Raw genomic sequence first — 21,653 nt, 5'->3', positions numbered from 1 at the left:
CAAAATGAGTGTTCTAGACATGACAGAGCGGCTGCACTCACAGGCTTAGGACCTGCACAGGATGTGAACGGGACCAGGCCTGTCCACATTGACATGGATAGGAACTGTCTCATGAAACCCTGGCCCTCCCAGGAACTGCTGGCAGTTAGTGATTGCTGGGGGTGGTCCTTTTCTCTGCTTACTAGTACAGCCACTGGCAAGTTGCTCTTACTCCGGTAACAAACATCCCATCTCTGAGAAGAAGGATTCAAGTGATAGATGGAGTAGACATGGGAGGAGTGTGCATGAAAGCAACCAAGATTTATTATCAAAGTGTATGAAACTAACAAACAATAAATGCTTCAAATATTAAAGTAACATTAGATGTGTGACTCCTGAAAAGCAACACCCACAGTTGATCTCTTCCATAAACATGTATTAATACATATGTGCACATGTACACTCACAAAACACCCACACATACATAGACCATATGACTATATGTCTATATTTGTAGCCATATATATCAATATATATATATATGTATATTGTGTACATAAACACTTGCCACATATGTACATACACACAGCTATGCATGGCATTATTTGTGGTGTGTGTGTGAGTGTGCATGTGTGTGCTTCTATGCACTAGCATTTTTGTATTAGGCCAGGTTGGGTCAGCCATCCACTCAAACTCATCAGCTGTGGCATACAGGCACATTGTACACAGCATATGCTCCTGGCTGAGATGCAGTGGGCATCAGCCTGGCATTCAGATCTACAGCAGTAGCTGAATATCAAAATAGAGCACCAGCTAGCGAATAACACCAACATGACTACCTGGATGCCACTCCTCAGCCCATGGAGACAAAGCGGCGTCTCACAGGCCCTCGCCACCTACTAACGAAAGGATGGCACTGGCCCTCGAAAGGCTTCTCGCTCTGAGGTTGTTGGCCACTGGCAGTGTTTCAAATGATTCAATATTTTGTCTACTATAGTGTTATAAACTGAGTAATCAACAGTACTCATGTGTGTGTGTACTTTCATTTAAAGTCCATCCATATTTTGAATATTAAGGTAAATATTCATGTGAATATTTGCCCCAAGATTAGATTTATGGCGTCGGTTTTAGAAGTTGGGCAGATTGTCAGTTCTTACAAGTGTGGAGCTTGTGTGGTATGGGAAACACATACCATTTTGACTGCAGTGGGGTTGCATAAAGATTTGTTTCTGCTTCATTATAAAGGCAAGGGAGAAAACTATTCAGTGCTGTGTTGTGACTGGTATACGGTGGAGCTTAGAAAGCACTTAGTACAGGAAGGCTGATTCCTGCACAGTCATAAAATCTAAAAACAAAACATATGGGCGAGACACCTGTCTATTGTCCCATTGTTATCAGAGCTTGGTAATTCACTTCATCAGAAACCGGGAACTGGAAATTCTATTAGTAAACAGGAACTATTGTGGTGGTAAGAATTAACTCCTTCAATGTAACGAGCTTAATGTTCTTCTGACTACATATGTGCCTGCTTTCATGTGGTGATTATCACGACATCTCATGTTCAAAAATACGGACGAGGTTTAAATGAAAGGTTTCTTTTTAGCTCACAGATATACAAATTTTTTAATATTTTTTATTTATTTATTTTATTAATTACACCTTGTTCACTTTGTATCCCACCATAAGCCCCTCCCTCCTCCCCTCTGGATCCCCCCTCCCTCCCCCAACTTCACGCATGCCCCTACCCAAGTCCACTGATAGGGAAGGTCCTCCTCTCCTTCCTTGATATACACATTTTTTAATTTTAATTTTTATTAATTACAATTTATTCACTGTATCCCCCCTGTAGCTCCCTCCCTCCTCTCCTCACAACCCCACCCTCCCTCCCCCTTCTCCAACCATACCTCTCCCCCAGTCCACTGATAGGGGAGGTCTTTCTCCCCTTCCTTCTGAACCTAGTCTATCAAGTCTCATCGGGAGTGGCTGCATTGTCTTCTTCTGTGGCCTGGTAATGCTGCTTCCCCCTCAGGGGGAGGTGATCAAAGAGCAGGCCAATCAGTTCATGTCAGAGGCAGTCCCTGTTCCCATTACTATAGAACCCACTTGGAGACTGAGCTGCCAAGGGCTACTCTGTGCAGGAGTTCTAGGTTATCTCCATGAATAGTCCTTGGATGGAGTATCAGAAAAGACCCCTGGGCCCAGATTTTTTTGGTTCTGTTGCTCTCCTTGTGGAGATCCTGTCCTCTCCAGGTCTTACTATTTCCCACTTCTTTCATAGGAGTCCCTGCACTCTGCCCAAAGGTTAGCGATAAATTAGCATCTGCTTTGATACCCTGCAGGGTAGAGCCCTTCAGAGGCCCTCCGTGGTAGACTCCTGTCCTGTTCCCTATTTTCTCCTTCTTCTGATGTCCATTCTCTTTGCCTTTCTGAATGGGGATTGAGCATTTTAGCCAGAGTTCTCCTTCTTGATTAGTTTTTTTAGGTGTACAGATTTTAGTAGCTTTATCCTATATTATATGTCTAATATCCACTTATGAGTGAGCACTGTTGATTGCTCAGTTTACAAATCCCAAGGTAAATAAACACAGTGAATGCTGTCTTGGGTGAGTCAACTCTGCATCAAGGGAAACAAGTGTTTAAATCCAGTGTAAGTAACTTAGCTGTGTCTGTCCCTCTGGAACAAATCTACAGCAGTGTAGGTGTTCTCATCAGCTCCTCGGGGGCTCTCAGTAAACTGTGGAGTTTTCCTAGGCTGCCTGTCACTTTCCTCACACATTCATCCCACCCACCTCCTCCTCCCGTGGATAAAAGGAGCCATCTTGGCCCTAGCTGCTGTCCTGCACCCACTTCTCTGTAACTCCAGTGATCTCTTCACTCTGCTTAGGTGTGTGGGATGGTCCCTTACTCTCGTCTGTCCTCCTTGCTGTCTACCCTCCTTGTTGCCCACCCTCCTTGCACTGTGGATTTGGTCATGTCTCAGCAGTGGTCTGAGGCACACAGGAGCACTGGCCCTGTCCTCCCTGCAGCCTCCCCTGTGATGCCCTGGACACTCCAGCCCCATATATCTGCCTTGTCCACCTCACTCTTTTCACACAGCCCTCTTTACCTTCTTGAAACTCATGACTTGACATCAATGTCATTCCTTAGGATAGCTCCCTTCTTTATTTTGTTGTCACACTTACCACCACTACCAAAAATAGTCTGTGTGCTGAATGGTTTCTACACATTCTCTCTGTCCCTCTGCCCATGGCAGCTACTAAAATATGTTCCCATATTTATACTCTGGCTGGGCCCCGGGAAACTGGTGATTCGTAACCGAAAGATTAGTTTAAAGGGCAGGGAATAAATATAGAACCACAGCAGAGGCAAGGGTGAAGAAGGGAGAGGTGTGTCTTGTGCCTTCTGCTGGAAAGTTAGGGCTACTTGCTTAGTGACATTTGCCATAAAACAGCACATTTACCAACATGGTAATGTTGATTCCCCTGAACAGCCAATGGGAGCTGCATTGTTAATGCTTAAGTAGACATCATAGCAGGGAACTCAGGAGAGCAGAGGGCATGGACACCTATAGCCACAGGCATCCTTCCCAAGAAAGATGCCCTTAAGTTCTCCTTGAGTACACTATGGTTTATCTGTTTAGAGATGACCAGATGTCCACAACTGGGAATCTTCCAGACACATAGAATAGACAGCAAGGGAAGACCACAGTTTACTAATTGACTTGTGTGTATCAGTAGCAGAGAGTTTCTTCACAGCCTCAGCTTTCATTTTTACTCCAAATATGGAGTCCCAGGCAACACAGTCAGATAACCTTCAACACAAATAATGACTAATGGACTCCTCACACCATTTGTGTAATGGGTACTTTGAAGATCCATCCATTAAGGAAAACTACAAACTAACTGCATCTATAAAACCTACTGGTTTAATATTGAGATCTTTGATCCACTTGGACTTTAGTTTTGTACAGGGTGATAAGAATAGATCAATTTGCATTTTTCTACATGTAGACATCCAGTTAGACCAACACCATTTCTGAAGATGTTATCCTTTTTCAATTGTATGGTTTTGCCATCTTTGTCAAAAATCAGGTGTCCATAAGTGTGTGGGTTTATTTCTGGATCTTCTGTTCAATTCCATTGATCCACCAGTCAGTTTCTATGCCAGTACCATGCAGTTTTTATAAGTGTTCCTCTATAGTACAGCTTAAGATCAGGGATGTAGGTACCTCCAGAAGATCTTTTATTATAGAGGATTGGTTTTTTTGTTTGTTTGTTTGTTTGTTTTGTTTTGTTTTGTTTTTTTTAGCAATTCTGGGTTTCTTATTATTCATATGAAGTTGAGAATTTTTCTTTCAAGGTCTGTAAAGAATTGTGTTGGTATTTTGATGGGAATTGCATTGAGTCTGTAGATTCCTTTTGTAAGATGGCCATTTTTACTATGTTAATCCTGCCAAGCCATGAGCATGGGAGATCTTTCCATCTTCTGATATCTTCTTCTAATTCTTTCTTCATGAATTTTGCAGGTAAATGGTGGGAACTGGAAAAGATCATCCTGAGTTTAGTTATTCCAGAAGCAGAAAGACACACAGGGTATATACTCATTCATAAGTAGATATTAGACATATAACACAGGATAAACATACTAAAATCTGTACACCTAAGGAATCTAATTAAGAAGGAGGACTCTGGCTAAGATGCTCAATCCCCATTCAGAAAGGCAAAGAGGATGGACATCGGAGGAAGGAGAAAACAGGGAATAGGACGGGAGCCTACCACAGAGGGCCTCTGAAAGGCTCTACCCTGCAGGTTTCAAGGCAAATGCTGAGACTCATAGCCAAACTTTGGGCAGAGTGTGGGGAATCTTATGAAAGAAGTGGGAAATAGAAATAGACCTGGAAAGGAGAGGAGCTCCACAAGGACAACAACAGATCTAAAAAGTTTGGGCACAGGGATCTTTTCTGAGACTGATACTCCAAACAAGGACCACTCATGGAGATGGCTTGAAACCCCTGTACAGATGTAGATCATGGGAGTTCAGTGCCCAAGTGGGCTCCATAGTAATGGGGACAAGGACTGTCTCTGATATGAACTGATTGGCCTGCTCTTTGATCACCTCCCCTGAGGGGGTAGCAGTCCTACCAGGGCACAGAGGAAGACAATGCAGCTACTCCTGATGAGACCTGATAGACGAGGATCAGAGGGAAGGGGAGGAGGACCTCCCCTATCAGTGGACTGGGAGAGGGACACAGGTGGGGAAGAGGGAAGGAGGGTGGGATTGGCAGGGGAGGAGGGAGGGAGCTACGGGGGGGGGGAAGATACAAAGTGAATAAACTGTAATTAGTAAAAATAAATTTAAAAATTAAAAAAATTAAAAACCTACTGCACAATTGAAAAATGATTAAGAAATTCATTACCTATAGGTCTATGAATTTTTTTTTTAATGATAAGTAACTTTGCTTATTTGTCAGGTGGCTATGTATTATCCATTATGTGGTAGATGGTGAAAATAGATGCTGGGGACTGGAGAGAGAAGCAGGGACCCTAACACCTTGGTGTTTTCATTCAAATATGGTAATTGTGACAGCATGGGCCTCTGAAGTAAGAACTTCATACTACTTACTTTATAACTATAAATCACTGACTTCCACAGAGGCAGAATTTGTATCAAATTCTGTCTCATCAAAGCTGATGCTGTTGGTTTATAAATGCCTACTGGGTTTCTACAAGCTTCTTGGCACTGTTTTTAGCAGCGGTGATCTGATACACAGAGAGTCTGGCCTTCTTGGTATTTGCGGTCCTTGGTGCTCTCTGCATGTTTAGTGACATGAGGTCCATTGATGTGAGTAGCAGATGCCCCATCTTAGAGGTGGAGGCGAGTATCTTACCAGGGGGAAAGTATGACTTTTAAACAAGTTGCAGTTAGCATATTGACACTGTCCTTTCGCTTCACTTCTCTGTTATCCCTCACCTTAGTGTCACACACACACAGGAAAAAACTCACAGTCCAAAGGATCTGAGCATTTTCTCATTCAGAAAAACTATGGTGTTTATGAGAATTTAACCTCTGTATGAGGTCACTTTCAATAAATTGGGGGCAGAACACAAAATTCTATCCACAACCAGGTTCCAGGACTCTAACACCAGGAAAACATTCTAGTATGTGGTCAGAAGAGTGGAGACTGTGTGTGAAACCAAGAATCTTGTCTGATCAAGATTTCCAGCGGGCCCACCATCTTCATAAACGTCCTTAGGTTGGAAACCTGGCAAGGGGTGGCAATCAGAAAAGCAGATGGGACAACAGAGGGTCAGAGGAAAGGGACAGCTGATGAGAGGTAACAGGACAGTGCTGAGGGACAGAGTGTGGGTGTGTCTGGTAATTGTGAAGAATTCCATAATTCATTTTCCTTGAGAGCCTCTGGAATGGAGTGATGGCATGCACACTGTAGCACAGTGAGGTTCATGTTGCCTGTCTGAACTCCTGAAGTGTAATATAAGCAATCCATGTAGTGGTAAGCCACAGATGTTGTGTGAGGTTTTATGGCAGAAATAAGATGCCAAGGAAGTGAGGTAGGAAATTTCCATGAAGCCCTTTAATACTGTGTAATTTAGAGTCCAATAACTATGTCTCCCCTTTGATATTCTGATTTTTTTCTAAAATATTTTCTTTTCTTTTTATTAATTTTAATTTATTTTTATTAATTACACTTTAATCACTTTGCATCCCCATAAGCCCCTTCTTCCACCCCTCCCGATCCCAGCCTTCCACCCCCTTCTTCACTTGTGCCCCTCCACTGATAGGGGAGGTCCTCCGCTCTTTCCTTCTGATCTTAGTCTATCAGATCACATCAGGAGTGGCTGCATTGTCATTTTCTGTGGCCTGGTAAGGCTGCTCCCCCCTCAGGGGGACGTGATCAAAGAGCAGGCCAATCAGATTATGTCAGAGGCAGTCCCTCTTCCCATTTCTATGTAACCCACTTGGACACTAAACTGCCATGGGCTACATCTGTGCAGGGGTTCTAGGTTATCTCCACGCATGGTACTTGGTTGGAGTATGAGTCTCTGGGAAGACCCCTGTATTCAAATTTCTGGTTCTGTTGCTCTCCTTGTGGGGTTCCTGTCCTCTCCAGATCTTACTATTTCCCACTTCTTACATAAGATTCCATGCACACTGCCCAGCATTTGGCCATAAGTCTCATCATCTGCTTTGATAGTCTACAGGGCAGAGCCTTTCAGAGGCTCTCTGTGGCAGCAGGTTCCTAGCTTGTTTCCTGTTTTCTTCTTCTTCTGATGTCCATCCTCTTTGCCTTTTAGGATTGAGCATTTTAGTCAGGGTCCTCTCTCTTGATTAGTTTCTTTAGATGTACAGATTTTAGTAGGTTTATCCTACATTACATGTCTATATGAGTGAGTATACATGGAGGGTGGGAATGTAAACTCATACAACCACTCTGGAAATCAATCTCGAGCTTTCTCAGACAACTAGGAATAGCACTTCCTCAAGATCCAGCCATACCACTCCTAGGCATATATCCAAAAGAGGCTCAAGTACACAATAAGGACATTTGCTCAACCATGTTTGTAAAAGCCTTTATTTGTAATAGCCAGAAGCTGGAAACAACCCAGACGCCCCTCAACTGAAGAATGGATGCAGAAATTGTGGTACATCTACACAATGGAATATTACTCAGCAATGAAAAATAAGGAAATCATGAAATTTGCAGGTAAATGGTGGGACCTGGAAAGGATCATCCTGAGTGAGTTGTCCCAGAAGCAGGAAAACACACAGGGAATATACTCACTCTAAAATATTTTCATTGTGATTTTTCTTGTGAGAATTTAAGGTGAGCTTGTCCCTCTCCTGCATCCTGTAGCAACGGTGCTGCCTTCCAGCGATGTGAGAGACAGCTGCTGCTTAGCCTTGTTACCCAGCTCGCTTAAGAAATTGCCAGCACAGTCAGCACATTCAAAGGATTCTTGGGCATCTTCATATTAAAGAAACTAACGGACCAAAATACAAATAACACATATTCTCTCATGTGCAGACCTTCATTGAGTGTGTGTGTGTGTGGCACAATGTGATGTGTGAAATCTATGGCATATAAACAGTAATTACCTGAGAGAAGAAAGAAAATTTAAAGAAGGGAGAGGATGAGAGAATATGGATAAAATGCATGATATACTTGAGCAAAAAAATGTCCTTATTAAACCCGCCTCTCTGCTCAAAAACCTTAAGCAGAAGACTTTTTAGACAGTTTAACATTTTCTGTGGAGCTAAGAAGCCTCTGTAAGAATATGATGCTGTGATTGATGATGTGGCCTGAGTCTTCACCAGTCTGTGAACATGAGGGGGTCCCTGACCCCTGTTTATGAACTCAGGCAGCTTGGTGCCTTAGACGCAGGAACTGTCTCCACAGGAGCCTTATGTACCACTGACCTGCAACTGTCAGTTTATCTTTCTTTGGCTTTGACTGCAGACCAGTTTAAAGCTCAGCTGAGTTGGAAGAGGAAAGACCACAGTTTCATTTGTTCTGGACTACCACCCTCTGGTACCACCTCACCAGGTGCCCGGGTAACACCAGGGGCCCTCACTGTAGAGGCTGTAATATTCCATTACTGCTCCATGAATAATTCTCTACACCTGTTTGCTATCAGATAATTTGGTAAACGATTTAGAAAACCACAATGAGGTAAAAGTGTATTGAAAGGTAACACAAAACCCAGAGTCCATCCAATGGAGTTCCACTTCTGGGAAATCCCCAGGTCTTCAGAGAAGACCAGAAAATTCCTGTTTATCTCTCTTGCAGCACCGGTCCAGAGACACATCTAAGGGGCTCCTGAGAATGCAGAAACTTGCAGAATTGTGTAGACAAAAAGGTGATGGGAGGTGTGCCTCCATCCAACTCTGTAAAACACTTAATCAGCTGACAACGCATTTGCCCCTGAATAATGCTCCTGGAAGCACCCCACCATGAAATGAGCCTTTGATCACCTCACTCAAGTCCCAGTATTCTGCCGCCTCTGTCAAGCCCCGTGCACCTGAAACAATGTGTTGCAGGACCCCAGTGTGCTCTGCTCAGAGGGTCTGCGTCTCACCCTCGCTTAGAGAGGGAATAAATCCAGGGTTCTTTCCAGCTGTGAGCAGGAGCCAACTCCATGACAGTGAGTCACCAGCGCAGACGTGCCAACTCTTGTCCCTTCACTAAGCAAGAACTGAGCCATCTTTGTAGACAATCAAGGGGAGGACAGAGATCAGAAACATAACATAATGACCAGGTCAGCTAAGTGAGTAACCCACAGTAAGTCCCAGCGTGGAGTTAGAATATCGTTTCCTAACGATCATATGAAAAGATGCAAATGTCTCTCCCATGTGTTTACATATTCTGAATTATGAAATCCTGAAAAACACATGCTCATTAGCCTCCCACTCTTAAGGTTTTTGTTGTGTTACTGTGTCAAAGTTCAGTTTGGCTTCTGATTAATTATTGTCATCTATTCGTTCATAAAAATGCAGAAACTGGGCTTGCATTTCTCTGGGCAGTGAGTGGCTCTTGTCCTGTACAGCTGCTTTTTTAGTCAACACTTTTATTTTTACACATGGAAGCTACAGTGGCTTTACACAAGAAAGAATGGGATGTTGGAGACACTACTGAGAAAGAAAAGATAACATGCTATGTCACATGCACACCATTGTCCTCAAAATAATAGCTGCATATAATTTAAAAATGAGATAGAAGACGTTAAGCAGGATGGATGTTTCTGCCTCCTCAAGGCACTGCAACCTATTGAGTGATTTATTTGAGCTGTTGTTATTAACAAGTAGATTTTTTTAAGTGATGAGAAAAAGTGAAGAATTACAGAAATCCAATGCTCTTCCAAATCGATCCTATTTTCCCAATGATTAGCTTTTCCCTGAGTCCTTCCCTCTCTTTGATCTTGAGCAACAGCCATGAATTCTTCTGTGTAGCAGAAACGATTTGTGAGTACCAAGTTCTATAGTATGGCCATCAATGCGGCAGAAACAAGACAAGCCAGCAATAACCATCACCATTTATAGAAGTCAGGTGCTCCCTCTAAGGTGACCACCACCCTGCTAAGCACACCAGTGTGTGCTTTGCTGCTTTGAAAAAACATCCTATCAGCTGCAGAATGAGTCCCAAGACTTCAGGGAGAGCAGGATCCTCAGAGCCAGGAAGATGGGCCTGTCATGGATATGTGCAATGAGCGGGAGGTATTTCAGGGGCTCAGTTGAACACAAACATTTGTCCGTAGTAGGCTTTGGCTTTGTCCCATTCAGCAAGGACTTAGCAAAGAGAATTAGGCAGGGGCTGTGAGCACCTGTACCATATCTGAGCATCAGAGTTCTAGAGGGCCTGATATATGTCGAGCAGGAGGGAGGAGGCCTAAGGAGAAGTGTCATGTATGGGATACCTTGAGAAGGCTCCTCCAAGCTGCCATGGGTCTTTGTTGTCACCTGGTGCTGCTGTGGTTTGGCTATATCCCCAGAAATTTGCATTAGAACTTCACCTCCAAAGTTCCATGTTGGTGGTTATCTGGAGGCAGAGCCTTTGGGAGGCAGTGAGATTGAGTGAGGTCAAGAGTGTAAACTTTTGTGATGGCCTGAGAGGTTTCCATGCAGGGAAGAGACTCACGCTGGTTCTTATTCCATATTTCCATGTGGGGCCTCCACCAGAACACCCTGCTGCAGGTCAACCTTTCCAGGTGGCAAGCATGCCCGAACTCCATGTTAAGACACTCCAGATTCCGAAAGTATGAGCAGAATCCAACAATATAAACGGATCTTTTCCCTGCTAAAGAGGAAGGCTGGGTTAGCAACACAGACACTAACAGATAGAGGTGCAAAACCTATTTGTATTTGTACAAAACCTATTTGTATTCAATCCTTTTAGGCTGATGTGCAAACCCCATGCATTCACTCTTTTCAGGCAGATGTGCAAAACCAATGCACTCACTCTTTTCAAGAGACAGGCAGGGTCCTAAGCACAGTACTGGGATGGTTGGGCCTTGCATCCCTGTGGAGTTTGTATGGCTCAGCTCATGACACTCGGTCCTTTCCTGTGCTGTCCCAAGGTCGTTTTGGAGTTCCCTCCTCTTCTGTCTCTCTTCTCCCATCTCTACTGTGTTCACTGCATACTGAGGCCACACTTCATGTTGAAACATAGACTTCATCTTGGCAGTGCTGCAGCACCTGTGTATGTTCAGCTTGTGAGCACACCACTCATCCCTTCTCCTACCGACATGCACCACCTATGGCCCCACAGTCAACTAGACTCCTCTCTAGGAAAGGGACTCAGCAAAAGCAGATGCTCCTGTGGCAGACACCGAGGTTAAAACTGTAGAGAGAATACACACATGTTAGCTTTGATAGCCCTCAGGAAATACTGAATTGCTTAGATGTGAGATCCCCAAAACCAGAGACCACATATGGAAGGAGACCCACAAGGCTCAGCCAAAGCCTTGACTTCATCCCTTCACCACAGTCCTCAGGAGACTGAAGCCATTTTTACTAGTAAGAACAAAAGTGCTTCCTTTAAGATACAGGACATTCTAGTGGCTGCCATCTGCTACGAATGTACCAAGGAGTTGTCACTTGCAGAAACCCTTTATTCAAGCCTGAGTGAGGCTAGAAGCAATTATCACATACCTCTAAATTTAGAATACACACACACACACACACACACTGGAGTATAGACATAATGGAAAGCCCCAAGCAGGCTGGCAAGAGGTTTCAGACAAAGACATTTACCTGAAGAACTAAGCTCTCTACTTCATATAGCTGAAGGAAAGAACCAGAAAGTGACCCTCTGAGCCCCACCTTCTGTTGCAGCTGTGCCTGTGTGCATGGTCAGACCTACACTCATACATACACACACCATGTACACATTCAACACACATGCCTACACAACACACACACTCAGACAGACACACACACACACCACACACATATATACATACACTCATACTTGCATACACACATGTACACATACCACATATTCATAAACACATGCATTCATAAGGCATACATACACACATACTCACACACAGGCATACATACACATATACACACACAAACACACATAGGCACACACACAGAGACTAATATATATAGAGATGTATCTCTATGTATAATAATTAAATTGAGCTGAAACTAAGGGAAAATAGAGCAAAATCCCAATGTCCTCTGGGGAACTGGGCTCAAGAATAGCTCACAATGTCTGTTCAGAGGACTAATCCTATTTGCAGCCAAGAACCTTTGCTGAGTCACTCAAAGGATGGAAGCAGACAGCGCATGGACTTATTCTACAGCATTGTGCAGTACTGAGAGTCATATTCACGCCACTCTGTCTTCACTCAGGGAACAGCTCCAGGTGCACTATGGGGAATGTCACCCACAGATGGAAAGTGGAAATTCCAGGTCCCAGCCCCACTTCCAAGGGGCTGTGCAAGGTTTTGAGTCCTGAGAAGCCTGCCCCATCACTACAAGAATAAAGACATGAGAGTGGTGGGTTCTGGGGAGCATTCCGACCTGCTTTATCTGCTACTGAAGATTCTAAAATCAGAGCAGGTTTTCTGTGTGTGTGTCGCTTTTCCCGGGCATGTTTAAAATGATGTGGCTTGTTAACTTGTTTGCATAAATAGGCAAAGAAAACACACAAATCCCTCTGCAGTGTCAAGGATGTATGCACATGCATCCAAATAAATAATTTTTGCTTAAAACTAAGAGGCAGCTCGGAAACTGACATCATGACACAGTAAGGCGGTTTAACTTGTTTTAGCAAGGAAGCCAAGGGCTTGGCGAGCGTTAGGAGACTGCCTTTTTAAAATCCTTGTGGCCCTAATCTGGGGTGAGAAGAAATGGTTAAACTGCTCACCATGGATGGAGGAGGACCTCAAAGGACACAGAGCCCAATTAAACACTCAGCACTACTCCCTGCGTTCCCCCTGGAAACTGCGTGCCACAGGGCCAGGAAGCTCCGAGAGGACTCAGCCAGAGCCCTTTCAAGCCTGGGTCTGGCCAGGCCAGTGGTGGGTGAGCGTACACTAGGCCCCTCTCTATTAATCATCATCTCACGCCCAGCACCTGGGACTGCCTCCAACTCCCCCGGCTGCTATATTGACAATATTCCCTGTTGATTTCCTCATTTTCTCAGCCAAGACTGGACTGACCTCTTTAAAATTCTTTATAAACGTCAGTAATTGCCGCATCCAACTTCAATTCATTACTTTCCCAGGCCTCATGTATTTTGATGATATGAAAGTTGACCACATTTACATGCAAATTGAAGTTTTATATTAATAAGGGCCAGTGAAAGGAGATGGCGTGGTAATGCTCCATTATGACTTTTAAATACATTTGCCCATGTCTCGGCTGGCACTAGCATGGTCAGGCCACGAGGAAATCATGTTGGTCTGATTGCAATTTTGTTTTCCAATTGAAAGTACAATTTCATCAGGTTTCCCTGTCATTTCTAATAATGACTTAAGTTTGCTTGCTAAATTGGAGAATTTCTTCCAGCCTTCCTATGGGCTGGCAAACAGGTGAGGTGACAGCTGCCTGGGCACCAAGTGCTTCATTACGGGTGCGGGCGGCCGTCCATCCCTTGAGGCTCCTTTGGTGACAGGAGCAAAATTACTGAAGGCTCCACGGAGTGGAGGCTGATTATCTTAAGCGCATTAACTTTTATTGTAAACTTTGAAAGCCCAGCAGCTTGCTTGCTGGGACACTTTTAACCTGGTGTTTGATGGATCTGGGCCTGAGATCTCTATTGCAATCTGCATGTTGCTCCCTGAACCTTCCACAGAAGTGGCTTTTTCCCCCTTTCTTTAAGGTGAGTTTTGTGTTTCCACAAGACACAGACCCTGTTTTCTGTCAAGAATAAGATTCAAAAAATCCAGGAACCTGCTAGTACATCCTAGACAGATATTCTCCTACATTAAGCCTGTGTTCAATGGAAAGTGAACAATGAACCTACAACCCATTTGGAATTATTGATATTCAGGTAGATAATTTGGATAAAGTCTCTTATGGAGAGCTAAAGAAGAACTGAGTAGCAAAATGTATAATAGTCATGGATTCCTAGGACTCAGTGACTCTATGATACAGCCACAAATATGAGCATACACTGTATTTGTCTCTGAACCTGCTCTCAGCCCATTCCATTCTGAGTGTCTCTTCGTATTGGCACTTGCTCCTTACAGCTTGGTGGCCTAGGCACAGAGGTTCTCTGAACTAATCTGGTGTTATCAGTGATGATTTGTGGCCATACGTATGTCCTCTATTAAAACAGGCCAGTATAAGTCACTTGATTTAGAAAGTAGAATTGCCACTACAATCTTCAAGCAGTTCAGGTTTTATCTGAATTGTTATCTCTGCATAGATAAGACCCTGTGAGCAGGTTGTTTGTGAGAAAGGCCACTGTGTGTACAACAGGATTCCATTGTCTCCGACCAATACAGATATTTACCCAGAGAACTTCGGAAACTCACACTTCAGTTCTCAAGTCTCTCTATTACGCAAGTTGGCAGTCTAGATAAGCACTGCCACTCGGTGAACAGTGCAGAAGTGGGGGAGCCTGGGACGAGCACACACAACGGAGAGCTATGTAAACTGAGAAATAGCCAGTGTCCCTTGTGAGTTGACCTTTCTGCTTCCACCATGATTCCTCTTGCTGTGCACGCATGCCTGGTGTTGCTTACTTATCTCAAGTTTAATCTTAGTGATGACATCAATTTCCCAAAGCAGATGACAGGATAAGCTGTCCCAGGGTGAAGATTTGATCTAGGAAAAAATAGCTCCTCAGGAGAGTTTCTGGAGGAAGTCTGATTGTCTAGGTGGGTGAGGGTTGGAGGGTGATTGTTGGTGTTAGGTGACTGCACTCGCTGAAGACCTGGGGGACGCCAGCAGCACCTGGAGGGGTGGCCTTTCATATGCTTGCTGCAAGCATACTAGCTCTCACTAGAACCTTGAGACTGAGATGAATGCTACAGTTTTCCTTCCAGGAAAGGGGTTCAAATTCCCACCCTGATGTTTCACATAATTAAACTCTGGGGAAAAGAAAAACAGCACCTCACCCGAAGGGGATGCTCAATACAATCATAGCACCTAGGCACGCACTGAGCATCCAGAAAGGTCTCCCTGAGACTGCAAACAGACTGGCCTGATTCTGCTATGTAGGCATCAACTTAGGGGATGTAAGCTTGTCCAAGGTAGACAGTCATGGTAAAAATAAAAGTGGGGAAAGGAAGAAGGATTGTTCTCTGCATGGATGAAATGCCATGAGATGGAGAGGGCACCAAGAGCCTTTCAAGAATGATGGGATGTAAAAAGAACCGATCTGAAATGACAGTCTAAAAGCAGGGGAGATCAAGACAGTTTATTCTCCTCAGAGAGCAGAGAAGATGGGGGGCAGCACTCAGGTTCAAGTCACCTGGTGCTCCATGCTAGTGTTCCTTTGAGAGCAAAACTTGGCTTCTGAGCTTCCATTTCTAGGAGATTTTAATCCCACCTGGCTGTTCAACTCCTGCTGGGTGACTTTCTGGTTTTGTTGGGTATGGTGTTGGGGACCTTCCCCACACGGTGTGCTTTCAAAGACTCTGGATGCTGGAGGGACCTGGGGCTGGGTGCTAGGGCCTGTCTGATGGGCAGGCAGTCTATCACTGGGATCCTGGTTTCACCACCGCTCACTTGCGGAACTCAACGGCTGAAACACCTCCACCATAATTATAACAGAAGGACAAGACTGGGGCCCTTGACCCTCCCTTATATCCCAGACTTGTCTCTCTAGACCCTGCAATTGCAAAGGCTCCTGCCTTTGTCAGGCTTTAGCTTACACATCTTGGAGAAAGCCTTAACTTCCTGTCTCTCCACTTTTCACAAGGGCCCACCACCACCCTTCACATTCCCTAAGCCTCCAATCTTGCCCAGTATGGGTTTTGGCACCTTGTTTGTTCAGATCCCAGACCCTCTACCCTCTCCCTGGCCCTTTAGCTCCTGTGGTGTAGCCAACCATTGTTGTTCTATCTTGTTTGGTGTACACTCAGTGTGACAGTCATTCTCTGAGAAAGGTGCTCAAATGGAATCACAGCAGGCCTTCAAAGCACCAGAGAATAACCACTAGGCCACCTTCTTGTTCTGTGTTCTGTTCCCTGGCCTAGTAACCTACCCTGGAGTCATGCAGCCTATGGTTGTCCCCTCCAGTACTTCCGATCATATCCTCCATCAGCTCCTTCCTTATTTGTTCTATGTCCTCTTCCCACTGCCAGAATGTGCTCATCATGAGTGAACAGAGTAGGCCCCTGCCCAGGTCCTTCCTAGGGGAAGCTGCTTCCTGGGTTGAATCCTGCAGTCTGAACTGCAGTCTTCTGGGGCTTAAATGTTCTCTACCTTGCTCATCTTACAGGTGAAGTTTATGTCATGGACACCTGGGACCTTGGTCATCTAACCCAGTGCTCTGGGCATTCCCTGAGCTCTTAACAAATGAATGCACTTTGAGTCTCTGCTTAAGATGGCACCAAGCCACAAAACACAATGTGACTCATGTCCCTGGTTTGCTCAAGATTATCTGTGTTAGAAGTAGTTGCCTTGCATCTCATGATATCCTCTGGGAGCAAACAACCTTGAGGTAGGCCTGTCACCTCAATAACATACAGTGTCTACTGTGTGAACTAAATGCCTGTGCTAAGTGACCTGGCAATGGGAGGATTCAGAATGACATGGCATGTGCATTTGAGCTGGTTTGCAAGCCACGAATCAATTATCCCAGGTATGGAAAGGGTAGTCCTGTTTAGAAAGGTCCTAGGAAGCCACAACCTGAAAACTACACTTCCCTCTGAGGCCCAATCAGAAGAGTCACATGAGGAGTGGGCCAGCTTATATTTATAAGGTCAGTACTGGGTATAGGGGACCATTGAGAAGGTCAGCTCCCTCCACTTATTTCAGCCACACTAATTCTCTTTCATCATGGTCAGGCACCCCCAAGATGACTTTTCTACCGACCATGGAAGTTCCCAATTGCTATTGGTAATTACCAAAGGAATCTCTTTCTACCTTTTCATTTCAGAGAACTATAACCTGCTTTTCAAAATAACTTTAGCCAAAACAGACATAAAAGTGATAGAATGCTAGCCGTGGAGCTGGGTGAGGGGAGGAGTCAGCTCCCATTGTTTAGATGCCTGAGGTGGGATGCAGAGCCCAGTGTATAGATTCAGAAAGCATGGATCAGGGGCTTGGAGTGGAGACCAGGATGGGAAAATGAGGATCTTTGCTGTCACAAAAACTCTGGCAGAAATCAAAGGGAACTTAAAATAGAAGTATCCTCTGCGTCTAGAAGTTCTTCTTGTGTGCCCATACTTTGAGTCACCCCTCATTTATCCATACCAAACCCCAATGTCATTTCATGAGCTACAACAATGTAGGAAATCAAGAGTTGCCTCAGAGACCAATGGCAACTTTACCTTCCAAATAATTTTACTTTTACTTTTGGGGGAGTTTAAGAGTCAGAGGAGCCCCAACACTGGTCCTTCTTGACAAAAGATGTCACTTAAGTAATATGTTCATAACACACTGAATAGCATGTTAGCAGGGTGTTTGCAGGGCATCTTGAGACACTTTAAATTTGGATTTCCATGTTAATGATCTCTTTTCACTTGGAACAAACCCAGCCAAGAGGATAGTATTGCTGCAATGAGCTTGTACTTTCCTTTGGAGGCAAGTAAAGGCAGCAAATGGACAGAAATCCAGCACACTGGCTTCCTTCCCTTATTCCTGTGTGGCCTGGCAGGTACAGGGCAGGACTGGACCCTAAGAAAAATTGCCTCTCCACATTTTAATTTGCATTTCATATACCATATGGGGAGCTGGGTTTCATGGGGGTATATTTCATGGTTTAAGTTGACCTGCGTTGTCTAATGTGTTTGTCCATGGTTGTGGGTAAAGGTAGCTTATGTTCTAACCTCCCTTGTGTTCAAGTAGTAGCCGGTAGATAATCTTAGTGTATTTCAACTCATCCAAGTTCTATAAAAAAGGAAAACGAAATATTCCTTTTAAGAAAGTGACCAACAAAGTAGCCTATTGCAAGGAAGAAACTGAGAACTTTTTCCCTGCAAGGTTCGGGAGTGACTTTCTTCCATCCACACCTCACTTTCAGCCACCACCTACCTTACTCTTCCTTCTCTATTTGCTGCTGCCTGCCTTTCTCGTCTTTTTAATTGGGAATGCACCCAGAAGTATATTTTCTGGGTTGTGTGGTGATAGTTTCTTTAGAAGAACATTTTCCAAGCCATTTTCTATCCCAGAGTGTCTGCCACTCAACACAGTTGCCACAACCACTGCATAAGGCTCACTTTCCCTGCATTTTCACCAATGCTTTCTTGCTGCTTATCTATTCATCCAGTAATGGCAGTTCTAATGGATGCACAGTGGTATTTTACTGTAGTTTGTGTTTATTTCTCCAAGATTAGTGACACTGGGCCATTATTCCATACACTTATTGGCTATTTGTATACCTTTGGATAAATATCTATTCAAATCTTTAGCCATTGTTACTTATCTTTTTGGTTTTTTTTTTTTGTTTGTTTGTTTGTTTGTTTCAATGCAGTTTATTCAGGAACCTTGAACAATCATCTGACCCTGGGGAAAGCCATCCCACAGCTTAAATAGCCTCTGGGTAGCCAACCCCAGCATGCCACGTGGGCAATGCAGATAGGTCCACATACATGGAAGCAAGCCAGATCCTCAGCCTTAGCCAAATGTGGAGTTGTTCGTTTATTCACTTTGTATCCCAGCTGTAACCCCTCCTTTTTCTCCTCCCAATCTCACCCTTCGTCCTTTATCTCTTCCCATGCCCCTCCCCAAGTCCCTCCTCCCCTTCTCTCTGACCCTAGCCTATCAGGTCTCATCAGGACTGTTTTCATAGTCTTCTTCTGTGTCCTGACAAGGCTGCTCCCCCTCCTCAGGGTGAGGTGATCAAAGAGCCAGCCACTGAGTTCATGTCAGAGACAGTTCCTTTTCCCATAACTAGGGAACCCACTAGGAAATTGGGCTGCCATGGGCTACATCTATACAGGGGTTCTATCTCTATGAATAGTCCTTGCTTGGAGTATCAGTCTGAGAAAAGACCCCTGGATCCAGATTTTTTGGTTCTGTTGCTTTGCTTGTGGAGCTCCTGTCTCCTCCAGGTTTTTCTATCTCCCCCTTTCATAAGATTCCCTGCACTCTGCCCAAAGTTTGGCTATTAGTCTTACCATCTGCATTGATACCCTGCTGGGTAGAGTCTTTCAGAGTCCCTGTGTGATAGGCTCCTGTCCTGTTCCCTGCTTTCTCCCCCTTCAGATGTCCGTCCTGTTTGCCTTTCTGAATGAGGATTGGTCATCTTACTCAGGGTCCTCCTTCTTGCTTAGCTTCTTTAGGTGTACAGATTTTAATATGTTTATCCTATATTATATGTATAGTGTCCACTTATAAGTCAACACATGCCATGTGTCTCTTTCTACTCCTGGGATACCTCACTCAGGATGATCTTAAAAATATGGAATACTTCACGCATTTGTGTGTCCTCCTTGTGCAGGGACCATGGTAACCTTCTCTGCACAGTTCCAATTTTAGTGTATGTGCATGGGCCAGCATAGGCGTTTTCTTGATAGGTTGTAGCTCTTCATCTAGCGGCGAAGCTTTGTGAGTTTGCCTGCATTCGTGTTGGCATGTCAACTGGTGTTGTCCTTGGGCAAGTCTTGTTTAAGTGATCATACTCTTGATGTTTTATGAGTGCAGCTCATTGTCATGTATAGAAGACACACAGAACAGTAATGCTGATTTTCTGAGGAATGATATAAAAATATTAAAGGGCTTTGTTTCCTGTATTTAAACTATCATGTTTCTGTGAGGGAGAAGACCTTCTCATGCACAGTAAGAGCAAGACAGATCATTAAGTGCTACAAGCAGCCTCACATCCGAGTAGAGGCGTCACAGTGTTCCTTACTGCATGCACAGTTGCCTATCAGCATGCACAGTGCAAGGCGTGCATGTCTCCCCTGTGGAATCAACACTACAGTGAGGTCACCTGAGACAACGAGGCACAGGTGAGTGCTATCAGGGACACCTTGAATTCATTACATTTTGTTTTGAAATTAGTTTTCCATTGTTGAGAGTTCAGAAACATTCTACTGCTGCCAATTTTTTTATATCCTCTATTCAGTTATGAGTCTCAGTGTATGGTTAAAACCCACAGCTTAAGATGCCATTTTAAAATCACCTCTCTCCGTTTCCTTCTCTCTCTCTTTCTTCTTCTTTCTCTGTCTCTCTGTGTCTGTTTTTTGGTGTGTAGGTGTGAATGCTTGTTTATACACCTTCCTCAAGAACTTCTGTTTACAAACCATTGTTTGATGGTGGACTTGAGCAAGCCATCTTGGTATTGTTGGAATAGTCTATGTGTTGGACCAAATTTGAAGACAGTGGGAGAGCCATCTTTATTATAAGACTTATGCAAACCCTTGCACACAAATCTTTAGATTTTAAATTATTCACGCATTGTATGGAAACATGATTCAGTGTGGCCCCAAGCACAACTTGGGTATAGCCCCGAAGAGGCCATAAACAGCTCACCAGGGTGCCTAGGGATTGCTGCACCCCTCCTCTAGGGCCTTTGTTGTAATCTGCTATTGCTAAATGGTGAACTTGGGGTGACATGTTCCCAGAACCAGCCACTGTCAAATCTTCTCTCAACCAGAGGAAAGGTGTTTGCTAGCCTTGCACACTCAGTGCATATAGTTTCTGTGATGGAGAAATAGCCCACTAGTGGTACTGTTCATTTCTCAGGAAGTGTCGAGTTTTACATATGATAAACCAGAGCAGCAGGCTTTAACACAGGTGAAGCTGAAAAGAAGTGTGGATGACTTCTAGAGGGATGGCACTTCCTGTGGAAAAGCACAGGAACACTGGTAACTGTGGCTGACAGCCTTTCCCTGGTGTGCTCCGGATGGGGTGGGGTGTTCACACAGGCTCAGAAGGCTGAGAGATGCCAAGGAGGACTCAGGTGGCAAAGGGTAACTCTTCCCACATGTGTGCCATTAGTAGACATTCTCTGACCTTCCAGAAAATGTAGCAGCTAATACAGAGTTCTAGGAGCAGAAAAAAGGTAGTTTGGAGCCAACAAAGTAAGAGAAAATGGAAAGTTGGGGCTAAAAAGAAGTGTGGCTCTTTTCCATGCTAATGAGAGCAAATCCTGCTGATGGATTCAGGCAGGAATTGTGTTGGTGAGAAATTATATCTAAGAGATCAGTCCATGTTGCACAAAACTGCACATTGTTTCTTCTTTCTCTATTTTAGGGTTGAACACCACTGTCCATTATACTGTTGGCATGGCACTTGGTTCACACTATGATTTTGAATATATTACATCTATCTATTCCACTGTTGGGAAGACATTTGAGTTATGCTACAGCCTATGAACACCACTGTCCATCTATTCTACTGTTGGCATCTCATTTGGGTTATACCATATTATCATAATGCTAGCATCTATCCATCCTACTGTTGGAGTGGCATTTGGGTAATACTATGGTTTGAATGCTTCTGAACTTTACATGGTGCATAAGGCTTGATGACTCTGTGGTGTTTGGAAGGTAGTGTTACCTGAAGGGTGTGGATCATAGTAAAAA

General features: G+C 44.2%; 1 non-coding gene across 1 annotated transcript; it reads right to left on the bottom strand.

The window, feature by feature from the left end:
- Window positions 1-19,519: 19,519 nt before the first annotated feature.
- Window positions 19,520-19,623, bottom strand: LOC132653254 (U6 spliceosomal RNA). Its single transcript, XR_009591036.1, has one exon. It is a non-coding gene; the product is annotated as a U6 spliceosomal RNA (small nuclear RNA).
- Between the last annotated feature and the right edge of the window lie 2,030 nt (window positions 19,624-21,653).

This window comes from Meriones unguiculatus, chromosome 3 (assembly GCF_030254825.1).
Source record: "Meriones unguiculatus strain TT.TT164.6M chromosome 3, Bangor_MerUng_6.1, whole genome shotgun sequence".
NCBI classification, from domain to species: domain Eukaryota; kingdom Metazoa; phylum Chordata; class Mammalia; order Rodentia; family Muridae; genus Meriones; species Meriones unguiculatus.
Note: the sequence above shows the minus strand (reverse complement) of the source record. Positions and strands in the feature narration are given on the sequence as shown.